Source organism: Benincasa hispida, unplaced genomic scaffold (assembly GCF_009727055.1).
Source record: "Benincasa hispida cultivar B227 unplaced genomic scaffold, ASM972705v1 Contig373, whole genome shotgun sequence".
Classification (NCBI taxonomy): domain Eukaryota; kingdom Viridiplantae; phylum Streptophyta; class Magnoliopsida; order Cucurbitales; family Cucurbitaceae; genus Benincasa; species Benincasa hispida.
Genome location: NW_024064820.1, coordinates 355861 through 361149, shown reverse-complemented (window position 1 = coordinate 361149; position 5289 = coordinate 355861). Strand labels below are relative to the sequence as shown.

The following is a 5289-nucleotide window of genomic DNA, read 5'->3' as shown; positions in this document are numbered from 1 at the left end:
GAAATACTTCCCACCTACCACCAACGCGAGGAGGCGTCAGGAAATCATGAACTTTGAACAGGAAGACACTGAGACCTTGAGCGCTGCATGGGAGCGTTTCAAGGGCTTGGTCAAGAACTGCCCGAGCCATGGACTACCTTTGACTATTCAGATGGAGACGTTTTATGGCAGACTAAGCAGGGCATCACAGATGGCAACAGATGCAGCAGCAGCCAGAGGACTGATGGACAAATCCTATACTGAAGCTAAAGAAATATTAGACCGCATTGCCAAGCATAACATGGAGTGGGTAGATGACACATATGATGGAAGAAATGATAGGAGAATAAGATCTCAGAACATTAACGCTGTTGATGCCAACGTGATAGCCACGATCTCCACTCAAGTGGCTACCATGACCAGCCTTCTACAGAACATAACGCTAGGTAACGCTCCAAACCAGCAGAAGGTGAATCAAGTGGAGGCGTTTGGGCAACCCGTGGTAACCTGTGTGGGATGCGGAGATTTTCACTCATATGCTGAGTGTCCTCAAAACCCCCAGTCAGTATGTTTCATTAAGAATAACCTATTTTCTAATACTTATAACCCTGGAGGAGAAACCATCCGAATTTTTCTTGGACAAAAGGAAATCAGCAAGAGCACCACCCAGGCGCGAGCCATCAGCAAAGGAATGGACCGCCGCCTGTCTTTCAACAAACGCATCAACAGCATCAACAACGCTTAAATAGAGGTGGCCACGTATCGAGTTTTGGAACTCCGCTGGAAAACCTATTGAAGGAATACATAGCCCAGAATGACGCAATGCTGAAGAGCCAGGCATCATCAATCATAAACCTGGAAATCCAGGTGGGGCAGATTGCAAGCGAGTTGAAAAGAAGGTAGCTAGGCATTCTACCTAGCAATATAGAGACATCTGGGAATACTAACGGGAAAGAGCAATGTCACGTAGTGACGTTGCGGAGTGGAAGAGCCCTTGCAGAAAGAAAGATGAATCCGAGAAACAATAGTCCTTCGAAAGAACGCATTACATGTTCAACGGATCAGGAAGAGAGAACGCCAGAAAATACAAACCATTCGGAAACTAGCACATCTAACGTGGTAAAGCAAGAGGTGCCTCTGAACGCACCATTCCCCAGGCGTCTGATGAAGAAGAATGATGAACATCAGTTCAAGCACTTTCTCGAGCTCCTAAAGCAGCTGCACATCAACATTCCACTCAGAGAAGTTTTGGAGCAGATGCCAACATACGTGAAGTTTTTGAAGGACATTTTGATGAAAAAGAGAAAAGTCAGTGAGAAAGAAGTAATAGCACTAACGTAGGAATGCAACACGTTAGTAAGCAACAAGCACCACAGAAGCAGGACGCAGTGAGTTTCACAGTTCCTTGTTCAATTGGAGGATTAGATGTAGGTCATGCGTTGTGCGACCTAGGAGCGAGCATCAATCTCATGCCCTTTTCAGTTTTTAAGAAATTGAGGATTGGCGAGGCACAACCTACTTCTGTCACCCTTCAACTCGCTGATAGGTCAATTAAGTTCCTGGAAGAAAGGATTGAAGATGTTTTGGTGAAGGTTGATAATCTCATATCCCCAGCAGACTTCATTATTCTAGATTATGAAGTAGATAGGGAGGTTCCAATAATCCTTGGATGCCCTTTCGTGGCTACTGGGAAAGTTCTGATTGACGTACATAAAGGTGAACTAACCATGCGTGGATAATGAAGAGGTGAAATTTAATGTGCTCAACGCATTAAAATTCCCAGACAGTGATGATTTTCAGCTAAATAATATTGAATTGACTGAAGAAGAGACTCGATTATCTGAAGTTCTCGCGTTGGAGGGAACCCTAAAGGAATTTAAGCCGCCAAGTCTGAGTGAGCGGCAGACAAAACCAACGCGTCCTTCACTCAAACAACCACCTGAACTCAAATTAAAATAGTTACCCGAACATTTGAAATACGCTTTTCTTGGAACTAATAATACATTGCCTTTTATCATTTCCGCTAATCTCACAAAGCCTAATGAAGATTCACTCTTGCAGATGTTGAAGAGACATAAATGCGCAATAGGGTGGACGCTTGCAGATATTCGTGGAATAAGTCCATCCTATTGTATGCACAAAATTAGGCTGGAGGAAGGGAAGACGGGGTTAATCAAGCCTCAAAGAAGGCTTAACCTCATTATGAAAGAAGTGGTCAAAAAGGAGATTCTGAAATTGCTAGACGCGGGAGTTATTTATGCGATATCCGACAGCAGTTGAGTTAGTCCAGTTCAATGCGTTCCCAAGAAAGGGGGAACGACCGTGATAGTAAACAGTAACAATGAACTCATTCCTTCAAGAACTGTCACAGGTTGGCGAATTTGTATGGATTATCGGAAACTCAATGCAGCAACTAAAAAGGACCACTTTTCTTTTCCTTTCATTGATCAGATGCTTGATAGACTTGCAGGTAAAGAGTTTTATTGTTTTCTTGATGGTTATTCTGGTTACAACCAGATTTTAATAGATCCAGAAGATCAAGAGAAGACCACGTTCACTGGTCCCTTTGGCACTTTCGCATTCAGACGCATGCCCTTTGGGCTATGCAACGCACCAAGGACATTTCAATGCTGTATGATGACCATTTTCTCTGACTTCCTAGAGAAGACCGTGGAAGTCTTCATGGATGACTTTTCAGTCTTTGGAGACTCATTCCAGTCATGCCTGGATAACTTAGAAGCCGTCGTCGCTCGGTGCGAGGAAGCAAACTTAGTACTGAATTGGGAAAAATGTCACTTCATGGTGACATAAGGAATTGTTTTGGGGCATAAAGTATCCAAGGCTGGCTTGGAAGTGGATGGAGCCAAGATTGATGTAATAAAAAAACTTCCACCACTAGCGAATGTCAAAATGCTAAGAAATTTGGTAGGACATGCTGGCTTCTATAGACGGTTCGTCAGAAGCTTTTCTTAGATTGCGTGACCTCTGAGCGCATTATTGGAGGCGAACCGGCCCTATGTTTTTAANACGGTTCGTCAGAAGCTTTTCTTAGATTGCGTGACCTCTGAGCGCATTATTGGAGGCGAACCGGCCCTATGTTTTTAACGAAGACTGCACTGACGCGTTCGAAACCTTGAAGTATGCGTTGACAACAACCCCAATGTTAATAGCACCGAACTGGATGCAACGTTTCATTCTTATGTGTGACGCGAGTAATGTCGCAGTGGAAACTATGTTAGGGCAGAAGAGGGGAAACTTGATACATCCTATCTCCTATGCGTCCAAAACATTTAACGACTCTCAGGAACACTATACATCTACTGAGAAAGAGATGTTGGCTGTAGTATTTGGTATTGAAAAATTTCGTTCTTAGTTAGTTGGTGCATCAGCCACCATATACACCGACCACTCAGCCATCAAGTTCCTGGGGAGCAAGAAGGACATAAAGCAGAGACTAATAAAATGGGTTTTACTACTATAGGAATTTGACATTGACATTCAAGATAGAAAGGGAACAGAAAATCAGATGGCTGACCACCTGTCCAGGCTTGAAAATCAAGAAATGCAAGTCCAGGAAAACGACATCAAAGACGCATTCCCTGATGAGAGCCTGTTTAGAATTGAAGGCAGGGAACCTTGGTATGCAGATATAGTTAATTACTTGACCACCAAGCATTTCCCTAAAAACTTTAATTCCTAGCTGAAGAAACGACTAGTCCATGACAGTAAGTTTTATTTCTGGGACGAACCGTTTCTATACAAACAAGGCCCAGACTCTATATTGCGTTGATGTGTCCCAGAGGAGGAGATACAATTCATCCTGGCCGAGTGTCATAATTCTCCTTATGGTGGGCAAAGGACCACGACGAAAGTCCTTCAATGTGGTTACTTTTGGCCCACCCTTTTTAAGGACGCACGAGAGTTTGTTCAAAATTGTGACCCCTGCCAACGCACATGGAATATTTCAAGGGACGCAATGCCCTTGAATAGTATTCTTGAAGTGGAGTTATTTGATGTCTGAGGCATAGATTTTATGGGCCCGTTCCCTCTGTCTTGTGGTCAACAATATATCCTGTTGGCTGTAGACTATGTATCTAAGTGGGTAGAGGCAGTAGCCTGTGCCAGAAACGATGCGTCTACTGTATCTAAATTTCTTATTAGGAATATTTTCACACGCTATGGAACGGGCTCTGATAAACAATGAAGGTACGCATTTTATCAATCGCATCGTTTCAAAATTACTTGCAAAATATAATGTCAGGCACAAGATTGCTACCGCCTACCACCCTCAGACAAACGGCCAGGCAAAAATTTCAAATCAAGAAATCAAATCAATTATGGAAAAAGTCGTTAGAACAATGCAGAAAGATTGGGCGCAGAGGCTGGATGAAGCACTCTGGACCAATAGGACTGCATACAAAACGCCTATAGGTATGTCTCCTTACTCACTTGTATTTGGTAAAGCATGTCATCTTCCTGTAGAGTTGGAGCATAAGGAATTTTGGGCAGTAAAGAAGTTGAACATGAATTCGGATGCGGCGGGCGTTTAATGCAAGCTTCAACTCAACGAGCTTAAAGAATAGCGAATGAACGCATATGAAAACAACAAGATCTACAAGGAAAAGACAAAGCGTTGGCACGACCAATGCATCAGCAAGAAGGTACTTGTTGTTGGTTAGAAAGTTTTATTGTTCAACTCACGCTTGCGTCTGTTTCCAGGGAAATTGAAATCTAGATGGTCCGGGCCCTTCATAATTAAAACGATCTTTCCCTATGGTACTGTGGAATTAATGCGAGAAGATGGCACAGATGCATTCAAAGTAAATGGCGAAAGGGTTAAGCCGTACTTTGAAGACGAAGTGGAACGCCAAAAGTCATCTCTTGCGCTACGTGAGACAAGTTAAAGCTCGCGTCAAGGCATCTTTGTAGTTGTAACACCACATCTTCCAGAGACGCCTCTCTCTCAACCTTATTCTTTTGCATTCTGTATTTTAAGTTATGTTTGAATTTAGTTTAGTTATTTGAAAGTTTTAAGTTGATTGTTTTGCCTTTACAAAATTTGAAAATTTGATTGTTTTTCTTTTAGAAAAGTTGTGTATAATTAAAACTGAAACATTGGACGCATTAGACACAAGTTTAATGTAGGGAGCAGTTGAAGGGACGCGTCTCGAAAACACAAAACACTCAAGTGTTTTGGCTAAACGAGGCGACCCTTGCACTTTGTAGTAATTGCAGATGTCAAGCACTGCTTGACGTCAGCCACGATCATCCTCTCCCCCTATAAATACCTCACTTGAACCAAACCGTTTC

General features: G+C 42.8%; 1 non-coding gene across 1 annotated transcript; it reads right to left on the bottom strand.

The window, feature by feature from the left end:
• Positions 1 to 32: 32 nt before the first annotated feature.
• Positions 33 to 135, bottom strand: LOC120069382. Its single transcript, XR_005479519.1, has one exon. It is a non-coding gene; the product is annotated as a small nucleolar RNA R71 (small nucleolar RNA).
• Positions 136 to 5289: the final 5154 nt, after the last annotated feature.